The following is a 14900-nucleotide window of genomic DNA, read 5'->3' as shown; positions in this document are numbered from 1 at the left end:
TCTCATACCATTAAATTTAAAATCGGTTGAGAATTATCCGATGGGGTCAAAAGGAAAGTTATAGAGTACGTCTCCACCTACGTTTGGATATAAATAACATTAAAAATTGGTCTATTATGCGAAAGTTACGCAATTTAGAAGCCGGAAGGGTGCTGCTGCGAAGGGGGTGACGTGACTTAATCTGGACCATTGCTTTCACCCCACGCCTTGTCACCAGATGGCGACACTTGGTACTCAACTCAACGAGTTGGAGGCTCAAACTCGCCAAATTGGGCCATTTTCAGCCTATAAATACCATGCAAAGCTCACCCTTTTTCCTCACACCATAACCCTTCTCTCTCTCTCTCTCTCGTTCTCTCTCTCTCTCTCTGTTTCTCTCTCTCTCTCTCTCTCTCTCTCTCTCTCTCTCTCTCTCTCTCTCCTACCCCTCTCTAACTTATCTCTAAAACCCTCCAAAGCCGTAGTAAATTTTAAGTGCTAGAGGGAAGCCCCGGGTACCCCGAAGGCTCTAAGAAAAAGAGCTTTTCGGCTCGGAGGTTCTGCCCCCGCAGAGCCCGATTCCTAGCCAAACCCCCCGGTAAGTGAGATATGTTTACCCTACTTTAAGTATAGCTTATGTTTAAGTTCAATATCGTTATTATGAACTTATAAACAATAAATATATTATAAAATATAATATACAAAGTGTTATTATAATACCTTTAACTACTCCTAGTACGGGAAATGTGGTTTGAAGGGCCGCATAGGGTTGTTGGATTTCAGAAGTGTTATAATGCCCAAATGGCCATGCCCTCCGGTGTTTCATGTCTGACCCCTATCTATACATAGTGGTTGAAAAGTATTGTTTAAAACTTATAAAACAATATCTCTCGTAAATAGTCGCTATAAATATTAAACTAAAATCTGGCGGTAATGATACTAAGTTTCGACGAAGAAAAATAGAATTGTTAGAAGTGAAGTGTTGCCCGAGTTTAGATTCATCACTTTAACAAGTGAGTGCATAGTTACTTTTATCTTACACACAGATATAAATTATTTAATATAAATTATGTGCTATGTGTGCATATTTTCTATGTTCCTTATATCTATACTAGATGAACAATTTATACATGTTTATGTGATTTAAACTGTATACGTATTTTTATACTTATAAATGTATATTGGGTAGTTATGGGTGATAAGAGATAGGTGATGATAGAAAAGTGATGATAATTTGGTGATGATAGATAGGTGATGATAAATAGGTGATGTGAGATGAGAGGAGTTACCATAACTTTGATCAGTGATGTGGCGATGTAGTCATCTACCAGAGTATAAATGGCAACCACAGACTATTCTAGATAGTCATGTGGAAACACCAGCATGATCATAACCTGTAAGTAATGAATTACGAGTTCAGGTGATGTTGTAACTACATATTCATGAGATGATACTCTATCCCTTTACTATGAAATACGTGTTCAGACGATGTTGTAACTACGTATTCATGCAATGATACTCTAACCATAACGATGAATTATGAGCTCAGGCGATGTTGTAACTACGTATTCATGTGATGATACTTTAACCCTAACTAGACACGTATTGAGGGAGTAACCCCCGAATCAGTACTGTCTATGCGATGTAGGCAATGATCATTAGGAACAAATATATAAGAAAATGTGATGTAAGGTGATGAGAGATAAATACGATGTAAGAGATGACCCTTAGGATGAGTCTTTAAGGAAGATTAAATGAAGAAAATGGGGTTGGGTAATTGGGTTAATTGTTTGACATGACTTATGTGACGAAACCAATTATATATATAATTGTGGGTTGAAAACTCTATGTACTCACCAGGTTTCCCAACCTAACCCACTCAGTTTATTTGTATCACAAGTGTCACTACGAAGCTACATTACATTGAGAGATTAAAGAAGATGTATATCACTGGTGTAAATGAATGCAAGGTCTATTTATGCTTATGTTTCTATATTGATGATGTCATCCCAAAGTTTTAATATAAACAAAAATACATCTCTTCGGAAATGATTTGATAATATATTTATCATGTTTTATGAGAACAAATTCCGCAATACTATTATTTAAAATGAATACTCTGATTTTTCAAATAAGCATAAATAAAATTTTTAAAATGATCGTGAAATCGGGGATGTCATACTCCGTTACCCATGGCAGATTCATCAAAGGTTACATATGTGCTCATGATAAATTTAGGAGTTCTTCCTTCTTCTGTACACCACAAGAAATAGCCTTTTATTCCTATCACATATCCTAGAAATGTGCAGTTCATTTCCCGTGGATCAAGTTTACCATAATTCACATGAGCATATGCGGGGCATACAAATATATGTAAACCATAATAGTTAAAGGGTTTCTTAGACCATACCTCTTGAGGAATCTTCAATTCTATAGCAGTTGATGGTGATCTGTTCACTAGATAGAAAACAGTGTTAACTGCTTCCACCCAGAATTGCTTGGGTAGATAGCAAATATCCGCTTGCACCTCTCACGGTGGTGATGGCGAAGCGGTGGCAAAAGGTGGCAACCACCACCTCACGGTGGTGGTGGTGGGTTTTCCGGCCATATATTGCTCAAACAGCTCCAAACACACAATAAATAACATATATACTCGAACAAGTAAACATTCGGCCACCTCCTAAATGGTTGACATCGCCGAAAACGACGAGATCAGCGGCCAAAGGCCACCGGTGGCAGCTACAACGTACACGACGTCGAACACATGTGAGAAAAGAAGAGGTGGGAGGTGCTATCCATACTGATAACCCTCAGGTCATGCATGTCCTTCTCAACGGAGAACATGGCTACCGTTACCGGTCCCGGTGGCTCTTTCGGCGACCCACGACATCTGACAGCAGGGTAGTGGTGGTGATGTTGTGATAACGACTTAGCAGTTGTAAGGTTGTGGCTCGCTCTCGTAATTCTCGACTTCGCTAGCAAGGAGAGCGGCGGCGGCTGAAGGGGTTGGCAGTTGGTGAATATAATCTAGGGTTAGGGTTTTGTGGTGCCTTTATAACACGGGAGAGAATTGACGGATCTTAAACTCTCATACCATATTACAACTTCGACTAAATTGAAACATTTGGCCCCTTCTCCTCAATTTATTACAATGCAACTCCACATTTTACTCTTTAGCCCTTATTTTCCAAAAATCCGTTCACTACAAGTCCCTTTGATACAATATAAACTCCAAATTCCCGCAATTATAATATTTAACTCCCATAGCTAACACTGATATATTATTATGAATTTAGGGCTTCAATAAATTAATATAAAAATATCATTTACATCTCGGGGTTTAGGGCTTATTATTTGCTTATTTTATTTAATTTAAACGAAATGTTACAGGCCAGGACTGAATTGATGTGTTCGATTAGTAGTTCTTTGCCATTACAAATCAGAAATCAGGAAACAAAGTATTGGATAATGAGATCGATTCTTTTCCATGTATTATATCCGAATTATATCTTACAGAACGGATGATTATATGGTCGCTTATCTTAGGACACTTAATTGACTAGGTCAGAGTTTGACAACAACTTTTGAGAGCTATAATTTACTCACCAGTTAAGAAGAATATACTGGCAATTATAGTTATTAGACATATCCAAGTGGGATACAGTTGGATTATGTGTCTAAGCCCATAAATGTAATTGTTATATGCTTAAATGGATAATATCATAGTCCTTTTGGGTTTCCCTTAAGACTAACAACAAGACAGGGTGATTTTTTTTATAGAGAGAGGCTGATTTATTATTTGATTAATAAATTGAAATAAATAATTTGTTAATATATTATGAGAATAATATATTAATTAGAAATAGTAATATTTAATTAATCTTTAATCAAAAATTAATTAGAATTAGTTTTGGGATTGAAAGATTTAACTAAAAGCGCAGGGACTGAAGTGTAATTGTTCAATATTTTGGACTTTTTCTTAAAGCCTTAGCATTTCTGGAATTATCCCTGGTGGATAATCAGGAAGGTGGATAATTACCCGCTTTAAGACAATATTAGATTTGGGCTTATCTAGGGTTTCCTGACTGCACTATAAATAAGATCTCAACCCTAGAATTTCCCTCCACATGTAATTATGAAGAGCCAGTCGAATTTCTAAGCCTCCATCCTCTCTCTCAATCTTATTGCTTTTGCTAGTGTTGGGTGTGAACCACTAGAGTCGTGACATTTGTGGCACTTGCTCTCAAAGTTACCACCAGTAACGTATAGAATATTCTGTTCGAAAACCCTGGTTACCACCAGTAATGTATAAAATATTATGTTTGAAAACCCTGGTTACCACCAATAATGTACAGAATGTTCTGTTTGAAAACCATGGTTACCACCAGTAATGTATAGAATGTTCTATTTGAAAACCTTGGTTACCACCAGTAATGTATAGAATGTTCTGTTTGAAAACGCAGGTTACCACCAGTAATGTATGGAATGTTCTATTTGAAAACCCTAGTTATCACCAGTAATGTATAGTAGTTTCATTACTTAAAATAAAACCATCTATTGTATCCCTGGAATCCTCCAGTAGTGTATAGTAGTTCTATTAATTAAAATAAAACTAATGAAGAATGAAATCCCATAAACAAAGGTTTGTTTATACTATTGTGATTCGTATAACCATGCTTGATATGACTTAGTGACCCCTATGATGTTTTTTAGGCTTCAGATTTTATGATATTTGTCACCCCAGACATGCCTTCCTAATTGTAGCTAGCAGTTCAGGTGCGGGATAGTCAGTCCTGAGTAGATCTATTCAAAAATCTCACACTCTCCCTCCAGGAGACTCTGTTTATACTATGATAGGATTTAGCCCGCACCCCAAAGGGTACAATTGAAGTAGTGTCTCACAACCCTTTATTAATTAGTTTACGTGTAGTTTTATATCGTTCTCTTGTATTTGAATCCGTTTGTATACTTTTTAGAGTAATAATAATTATACTTGAATAATAATTTAGTGTTGTACTCTTGAATTCCAAAAGTAGTAATGTATATCATAAACTAAGTCTTCCATAGTTTATATGTTTGTTAATGTATAAGCCCTGAATTTGTAAAACTGTGTATTGAAATCCCAAACTATATCTATTATAGCTTGCATGTATGTTATGTACTTGGTTCATGTATTGTTATCAAAACTATGCAATTACGGCTGTAAGTTGAAAACATCCCTTATGCTCAGCATGTTACAAAATAAATAAAATATCTAAATATTTTATAAAATATGGAAATCCTTTGGTTGTATCAATTGCATATGTTTTAAACCTTTTGAAATTCTTTTGTATACGTTCACAAAATCATTTGTGTTTGCTTTGTATTCCCCCTGAAAACATTAAAATAGTACAAGCATACGGGTATGAACTCATAGTTAATTAGTTGCGTGAAGGTGCCGGACTGTGGTACTGGAATGAGGACCCTTGAGTTTTTGTTCGCGGAATTAACGGATTCCTAATAATAATTAATCACATATACGCATATTATTAGCAAAACCATTAATTTTAGTGTTGGAAAACACTTGCTTTTTGTTTAGGAATGTTACCGGGACTCGATTGAATTGGAAAATTTTGTTATCAACTAAGTTCACGGCTTAGAGTGGTTTGCGGCCGTGAACTGTTCACGGCCGTGAACTGTTCTCGACTGTGAAAAACCCCTTGAATGGTTTACTGCCTGTTCTTGGTGTTCTTGAAGAAAATATGAAGGTTTGAAGGGTTCACGATCGTTATGAACTCACAGTAGACCCGATATGCATGGTTGTTCTGTGATTCGTTATGATATAGCATGCTATGTGTATGGTATGTGTGGTTGGTATTTTGTGGGTATCTCACTAAGCTTTCGGGCTTACAGTTGTGGTTTAATGTTTTCCAGGTTCTTCAGGAGACCGTGGCAAGGCAAAAGCGTGATCGTACCGCTCCTCGTGTTTTTGTTTTATGATATGGACTTGGGAATACTCTGATAATAAATGTATTGAAAACCTTTTTGTAATAACTTAATGAATTGGGATGTTTTTGAAAAGTTTAAATTTTGTTGAAATTTTTGGTTGTTACAAGTTGGTATCAGAGCCTTGGTTTGAGTAAATTGGAGGAACACTCGTGTGACTCCAGTCTCAAATCGAGGAGGATTTTCAAAAGAGAATTTAAAATAGTTTTCAAATTAAGTAAAAGGAGGACGCAGAGGTACGATCAGCCGGAGCCAGTAAGTAACCCAAAATACCATACATGATATTTGTTTTTATTCAGCTTTGATAGAACAACATGCTAGTGCTAGGCTAGGGATCTTTAGGATTTCATGATGTGCTGCCTGATTTATGATGCCTGTTAGCCTAGGGTTTCCTTGTGAGAGATTTCCAGTGTTCCTCTAGGAGTGAGGATTGAGCGCTTGCTATGTATATTTGTCACTAGGGTGTTGTGGTAGTACTTCATACAAATATGGGTAGGTGTGGCAGGTAGTATGGGCCCATACTACTGAAAGCACAGGACCCATACGCGTATCAGGGAAACCATGACCTCTAGGGTTGGGTTGAGGGTTGGTCCCTGGGGTAGTGGGAAGTGTCAAAGATATTGTGGTGTTTTTCAGTATGGAGATTTCGAGGCATGCTGGGAGTGGATCCGGGTCAGGATCGGGAGCAGGAGAGGGAGTTCTGGGCGGGTCTGTACCGCCCGAGGTTATTGGTCAGATGAGCACAGGCGATTTGGATGCGAGGATTCGTGAGATCCTACATGATGAGGTTGCTGCGTTGTTCCGGGCCGAGCTGCCGGAACTGTTTGGGTTGATCAAGACCGCCATGGTAGAGTATTTTGATGAGCGTTATGCAGCTCTCGTAGAGACGGCTGCCGCGGTGGCTACAACGGCTGTAGCAGCGGCAAGGGGAGGAGCTGGTAAAGGTTTCCAGTATCGGGACTTCGATAATACGAAGCCCTTTACCTTTGATGGAGTTCAGGACCCGATTGTTTCTATGAGATGGTTGTCAGACGTGGAAGGGTGTTTCTTCACGTGCTCAAGCCCTGCTGATCAGAGGGTGAGATGTGCTCTAAATCTGTTGAGGCTCGGGGCGAAGGATTGGTGGAGATTAACCACGGGGTCGTATTCGGATGCGCAGAGGGCTGCGGTTTCATGGGATCAGTTCAGAGAAATGTTCAGCACTCGTTATGTTCCGCGGATTGAGAGGGAGAGATTGGCTTAGGAGTTCCTTGAGCTGAAGCAGGAATCAGAGACGGTGACGGAGATCACCAGGATGTTCACTGAGAGGGCGATGTTTTACCACGAGTTTGCTTCGGAGCAGGCTCAGATGTCCCGATATCTGAGTATGCTCAAGAGGGATATTAGACAGTTTGTGTCTATGCGGAGGTGCGAGACTTTGTTGGAGTTGTAGGAGGCCGCCAGGCGGTGTGAGTTAGAGATTAAGTTGCAGTTGCGTGAGTTGAGGCAGGCTCCGGTGCAGTCGCAGCCGGCGCCGAAACGGTCTAAGACCGTTAATTCTAGATTAGGAGATCAGAGCAGCCACACTTGTGGGAAGTGTGGGAGGGGTCACACCGGAGTTTATCGGTCCGGTGGTGCATGTCGCAAGTGCGGAAAGGAGGGGCACTATGCGAGGGATTGTCGGCAGGCAGTTCTGAGTTGGGATTTGAGGATCTATTATCATTGTCATCAGGTTGGGCACTTGAGGGTCAACTGTCCACAGCTTGTTGCAGGACCAGTGCAGGCTCCAGCACCGGCCACGTTGAGGATCATGGGTGGAGGTCAGGGTGGAGAGGAGCCCCCAAGGGCTCAGGGTCGTGCTTTTCAGCTTACAACGGAGGAGGTCAGGGCGGTGCCGGATGCAGCTGTGGGTATGTTACTTCTTGATGTCTTATTATTTTATGATTATTGTGGAATATTGTTTATCTGCTAGTCTTGTTGCGTGGATTTCAGTATTGTATTCTTTGGTTTTGAGGGTTATGGCTTGGTTATGGATCTAGTGTTGGGAAATTTCATCGGTTATCTTTCATGAGGCTTGTTCGTGGGAATCGGGTGTTGGTCTGGATATCGGGCAACATCTGCAGCCTGAGGAGTGGTTAGCCGAAGATCGAGTTTCTTTCAAGCCCGGGATGATCAGTGTTGATGTGTGATTGTAAAGATTGCTCGTGTTAGTGGGAATCGGTTCGTGTGTAAGTGTTTGTGTCGGGAAGGTCCGTTGAGGAAGGTCGGCAATGGTGACCAGTGGCTGATAGCCAGTGCTCTAAGTGGGGGAGAATTGGGGAATTCTCCGGAAAAATCGATGAGTATGAAGGGTCGTTTAACTGCATGGGATTCAGTAGTGTCTCAGTCAGCCAAAAGCGTGAGCTGGTATGAGTAAGTGGCAGACGTGCGGGGCGGGATACAGACCATTATCGATTGATTGTGGAAGGCCTAGGATCGGGCCAGGACTGAGTATATGGGATGGCGGTAGAGTTCGGAACCTTAGAGGGCTAGAACAGTATGCATGGGAGGAGTTTCCCGAAGGAGTAACTCGGAATGTTGATTGCTAGTTGAGCGGTTCGGATAGACTGAAGGCCAGTAGGCGTACCAGTCAGTCCGAAGGCTCGGTGAACAGTCCAGCTAGACCGAAGGCCCTGGAGGGCGGTCCAGGTCTGCTGAAGGTTATGAGAGTGGTCCAGTTTGGCTGAAGGCCTGGTAAGGCGGTCCAGTCATGCCAAAGACTCTGCATGTGTCGTTAGATCGGTGCGATGAAATGGATTGAGTATGTCGCGATATGTTAGCGTTGCAAGGTCTGGCCCCGGATATTGATCACGATTAGTGGAGGCAGTGCATGGACTTGAGAGCTCTCGCGAGTGGATTCAGAGTATGTATGGTGCATGGGATAGCGGTTATTCCATAAGGAAATGGTGTAGTGTTGGGTGAGCACCGCGGCGCTTGCGGTAGTGTCAAGACTGCCAAGTGGATCTCCTTGGTAAGGAAAGAGGGAGGAATGTAGTTCTGGAGGGGAGTGTAAATTCACGGAAGTGAAAGCAGTAGCGCAGGGTTATGATCAGTGTGGTCCAATTGTGGTCTTTGAGCAGCGCTTTGCGGCGGTGGTATGGGATGACATCATGTTGGGATGTCTGCTGAGGTCGCAGGAGGAATTCCGCGGGTATAGAGCCAAGAGTCTCAGAATGGATGCAGGAATGGAGTCTTGGACTCCCGATTTGATTATGGTCAAGGAATTGTGTAAGTAGTGGTGGTTCATCATGGGGGATGTTGGGAGTGTCGTCAGTGTGATGGGTTTTCCCTAACCCGAGGGTGCTAGAGCTAGTTCAGCAGGTGCGTGTGATTGCAAGAAGAGAACTCGTGGGAGTTGCTCTGAGACTGAAGAATGTGTCTTTCTGTCAGCATAGAATGCATATAGTTGGACTCGGATTAGGAATCTGGTGGTGCATAGTTATTTATAGCTCATATGGGTTGAGTGATGGTTGTGATTTGGAGCAGTGTTGCATCATGGGTGGTACTCAGTTGTTAGGTGTGGTTATCAAAAGGTAAAGCCAGTGGCAGGCTTGTGACGATGGTCAGGACACCATGAGAAAGGAGAAAGTGAGTCCGAGTTTCGATGGTTGTGCCTTGAGGAACCTGGTCTGGTTAATGCCAGGTGGTGCGTTACGGGAGTAGCTCAAAAGTCGAGTTGCTGCAGGCTTCGAGGACGAAGCCTAAATTAAGTGGGGGAGAATTGTAACATCCCGGAATATCAAGAGTAAAGTTGAAGGGCTAAAAGAGTAAATTGGGAAGGGGAACTCGGCGAGTCCATGGGTGGACTCGGCGAGTAGGGTCACGACTTTGATCGCGTGTTATGTGGCCGACTCGGCGAGTCAGCGGATGGACTCGACGAGTAGGCGCTGAGTGGAGAAAACCCTAAATCCGGAGGATGAGCCCCATTTAAAGGACATTATACCCTCTCCCCAGCCTCTTTACCATCTGTAGAAGTCCAGAAAGCCCTAAGGCACGAATTTGAGGGAGTAGAGTGCATTTAGAGCTTGGAGAAGTGATTGTTGAAGAAATCTTGAAGGAGAAGAGACTTGGATCAAAGGACTTTGCAAGGATTCTGATTAACCTTCCCTTGGAGCTTCCTTTTGAGGTATTATTTCATTGTTTGAGCTGCTATTATCTAGATTCATCATTTTTGGAGGTGTTAGAGATCATATCTTTTGATGTATTGGAGTTTAGAGGATAGATCTGAGGTTGCTACCTCAGATCTGGAATGGAGAAGGGTTAGAATGCATAAAGGTCCCTGTTTTTGAGTGATTGATGGAGCTATCTTGTCCCACACCCAAAACCTAGGGTGAAAATGCCTAGATCTCCTTGGATTCACGTAAAGATTGCCACTTTACGTGATGGATGGTCTTAGGAGAGGTAGATCTATGGTTTGGATCATCTGCATGGCTTGGAAAGCCTCTGTATGGATTCAGACCTGGTGGTACTCGGCAAGTTGGAAGAACAACTCGGAGAGTTGGATGAAGATGGCTGGGAACTCGGCGAGTTATAAGAACAAATCGGCGAGTAGGTTGAAGATAGTCGTAGACTCGACGAGTCTGGTCGTATGGTCCAAGTTTCTTTTGGAAGGGCTGTGACTCGGTGAGTCAAGTGATGACTTGTTGAGTTGTGTGCGAGTGGACTCAGAGTTGTTGGACTCGGCGAGTCTCGGGGTGACTCGGCGAGTTGGGTCGCGAATTGAAGGAGGTTCTGTGTATGGGGACTCGGCGAGTCATCGGGTTGACTCGGCGAATAGAGTCAGTCAGGGGTAGACTTTGACTTTGACTTTGACCAAGGGTTGACCAGTTGATTTCCAGGGGCATTTTGGTAATTGTTGAATATTGTTTTAAGTTCAGTGAATTGGTGGTTGGCGAGTGGTGGAGATCCTACCAGTAGTCGGAGCAGCTTGAGTTATCCGTTCAGCCGACAGTTTCAAGGTGAGTTATCCTCACTATATCAACAGGGTCTAAGGCACCAAGGCCGACCCTTTATCGGATTGAGATCCGGGTATCTGTTGTTATGTTATTGCTTTGATATGTCTGCATCTTGGTAGTTAGATTGGTATTCGTTAGAGACCTGGTTAAGGTCGGTATCCTGGTATATAGGATGATGTTATGCTAGTGACCGGTTAGGTCGGTATCCTGCTTAGAGTATGTTGTGTTACGTGATCTGCTAGATCGGTTTGATTGAACTGGAGTTGGGTTGAGGCGGGTCCTGCTTCGTGTTGTAGGCTAAGATATCCAGGGCGGACCGGTTGTTCCGAAGGCCCAGCGAGCGGTTCGGATAGGTTGTAGGCCCCACGAGGGCGGACCAGACGTGCCGAGGCTCGGAGAGTGGACCAGGCCGACTGAAGGCCCGATGCGGGCGGACCAGTCATACTGTAGACTCGGAGGGTGGACCAGGTGGACTGAAGGCCTGACACGACGGACCAGTCTCACAGTAGACCTGATATGCATGGCTGTTCTGTGATTCATTATGATATAGCATGTTATGTGTATGGTATGTGTGGTTGGTCTTTTGGGGGTATCTCACTAAGCTTTCGGGCTTACAGTTGTGGTTTAATGTTTTTCAGGTTCTTCAGGAGACCGTGGCAAGGCAAAAGCGTGATCGTACCGCTCCTCGTGTTTATGTTTTATGATATGGACATGAGAATACTCTGATAATAAATGTATTGAAAACCTTTTTGTAATAACTTAATGAATTGGGATGTTTTTGAAAAGTTTAAATTTTGTTGAAATTTTTGGTCGTTACAATTTCAGCCCTTGAAGTTTGAAGATTTGAAGGGTTTACAGCCATGAACTCAAGAACAACAATGCTTGATTTGATGAAAAGATGGGTTTTTGATGCTCCAAAACGTGTTCCAAGGTGGAATAAGTGATAGATGAAGAGAAAACTTGGGTTTTCGGGTGATGGTTTTTAGAGAGAGAAAGTGTGTTTTCGGCCAGAAAAACATAAATAAGAGTAGGAAAACGTGTGTGTGTGTATATATATATATATATATATATATATATATATATATATATATATATATATATGTTGGGTTCATGGTTGGTGGTGGGGTTCACCCAGCCGTGAACACCATATTGATCAAATTTTGGTGATTTTCGAGGGAAAAACCCAGATTTTCGCATGATTTTGAATCTGATTCTTATATAAAATTTAATTATATAAATTAAATGTTTTTTCCAAATCATATGGATTTGACGGAACTAAATAGAATTCAAATTTTATTTAACGGAGTCAAGCTAACGTTAACGGGAAAAGGTTTGGATTGTCACAGCGAAGGTAGGAGCAAGCAAAAAAAAAAAACAAGAGAAGAAAGAGGTGAAATAGCGATTCCTGAAGAATGAAACACATACCTGCTTTGTTGCTGAAGGACGGTAGCGTCGGAGGTGAAACAGGGTGACGATGGCTGGAGAGATATGATGGGGATGAGTGATCTACTGTAGATGGCGAAGGTTAGGGATGCGTGGGTTTTGAAGAAAAGGATGCGTTGGTTTAGGTTAGGGATAAAAGCGTGTATTTTTTTTTTCAGATGAGTTTTTAGATTTGATTCGGTAAGTGGTGTTTTTCAGATTCAGACGATATATTAAGTGGTAAACAAACACTACTAATCTTACATATTGAGATCTATCTCTTATTAAAAGGTATTAAGTGGTAAACAAATAAACCCTTACTTGACTTTTAAACGTGTGACTTTGAGATTGATTTTATTTTTGTACTTTGGTGAGATACACTATTAAATTGGTTTTATAGTTCAATTGGTTTTATTTTTGTACTTTGGTGGGATCCACTATAGAACTAGTTTTATAGTTCTAACGAAAATATAAGTTTTAGAAAAGCATAATTTTATAAAATTCAGTAATTTTTTTCAATTTTATTTATTTATAATTACCTAAATTAAACATAGCTTGTAAGTTTTTAAGTCATCAAACTCCATAATGAATTTTGATAAAATTTTCTTATATTTCATAGAATTTTTATAAATCTTTTTCTTGTATTGATCGGTTAATTTGTTATTGAACTCAAAATCTATTAAATACACTTTACAATAATAAACAACTAGGTTTATCATCCCATTCAAAATTTCTATTAAACTCTACAATTTTTTTTTTATCAAATCCAAATCCGGATTAAATCTGAACCGGTTGGATCCATAAATCTGAATCCAAATTAGATGCAAAAAGTATGCAACTCTATCCGTGAGGGAGAAAGGATAAGATGAGGTTTTTTGTTTTTTTTTTTCTTTTATAAAGACAATAATTGTAAACAAAAGTTGAAAAAAAATCCGTGTCAAAAAAGAAAAAAAAAATAGTGTTATAAGTTTACAAAATACTAAAATAAACCATTTAAACTAGTTTAGATTATCTTAAACTTAACTTGGAAAGAATATACCATTTCTAATCTCCAAGAATTGGTATCATAAACAATCATGATATTTAGGATCTAGATTAATCCAGATATGAGTCATTTAGTTGTACAATACAAATCCTCAATGCATATGAATCAGTTTATTAACCCCTATAAATATCCTCCTCCATCCTATCTGTCCTTCCTCCCCCTCCACTCCTCGATTCACGGAGCAACACCCAACCACCGCCCACCACCACCACCATACGCCACCGGATTCAGGATGAATCAACCAACAAGAAGATACATAATCACAGCTTCAGAAGCTGAAGCAATGGCGAGATCTAAAGGTCTCACTGTCCCTCAACTTCTCCCATCGCTCGTTAAATCTGCTCAAGATCTCGCTCGTACACCCATTTCGAAATTCAACGTTGGGGTCGTTGGATTAAGCTCCGATGGCCGAATATTCTTCGGTGGCAACATCGAGTTCCCTGGTCTTCCCCTCCACCATTCCATCCACGCTGAACAGTTCCTTATCACCAACCTCGCTGCCCACGGCGGCGGTCCTAAACTACTGAACATAGCCGTGTCCGCCGCTCCTTGTGGCCATTGCCGGCAGTTCCTCCAAGAACTTCGGGGAGTTTCCAAAACCCAGATCATAGTCACAGATCAACCTCTAGAAAACCCCGATTACAAACCGATTTCATCGATCTTACCTAACCCGTTTGGCCCTTTTGATTTATTAGATCAAGAAACGCCTCTAATTCTTGAGAAACATAGCAACAAGTTGTCTCTCAAAGATGATTCCTCGATCACCCAAAACGGAAATACACCGAATTTATCAAATGGGTATCACGAATTGATTGAAAAGAACGAAGAAACTCTTATAACAGAGGCTCTGGAGGCGGCGCGTGGTTCACACGCTCCCTACAGTGGATGTCCGTCGGGTGTGGCATTGATGGATTGTGAAGGGAAAGTGTACAAGGGTTCCTACATGGAGTCTGCGGCGTATAACCCGAGTATGATGCCAGTGCAGGCGGCGCTGGTGGCGTACATGGTTGCCGGCGGTGGTGGGTATGAAAGGATTGTGGCGGCGGTGTTGGTGGAGAAGGAGGAAGTGCTGGTGAAACAAGAGGATACGGCTAGGTTGATGTTGAAATATATCTCACCAAAATGCGAGTTTAGAGTTCTTCATTGTATTTGATTTAATCCAATCAATTGTACTCAAATTTGTGACCCACAATTATTGGAGAGAAATAATTGATGTATCTTTATAATTTAAAATGTGTATTTCTAATTTCATTTTAAATTATTAATATATATTATGCTAAATTAATATATATTACGTCAAAAGCTACCATTTCTATTTCATTTTTTTAATTGGGAGCATCCTTGTTCTTTATTTATATTTATCCGTTGTCCTTTTATTTCTATGTTCGGTGCTTGACAAAAAAAAATGTTTATCGGTTGTTAGCTTATTCATTTATAAGCTAATAAATTAAAAAGAATAACTTATGAAAATAATAATTTATTTGTAGTTTTTTTTA

At 40.9% G+C, this 14900-nt stretch overlaps 1 pseudogene; it reads left to right on the top strand.

The window, feature by feature from the left end:
• The first annotated feature begins 13450 nt into the window (after positions 1-13450).
• LOC145005149 (cytidine deaminase 1 pseudogene) lies at positions 13451-14637 on the top strand (annotated as a pseudogene).
• The last annotated feature ends 263 nt before the right edge of the window (positions 14638-14900 follow it).

Source organism: Lactuca saligna, chromosome 7, assembly GCF_052625555.1.
Source record: "Lactuca saligna cultivar CGN05327 chromosome 7, ASM5262555v1, whole genome shotgun sequence".
NCBI lineage: Eukaryota > Viridiplantae > Streptophyta > Magnoliopsida > Asterales > Asteraceae > Lactuca > Lactuca saligna.
The sequence above is the reverse complement of the archived record's forward strand: the minus strand, read 5'-3'. Positions and strand labels throughout refer to the sequence as shown.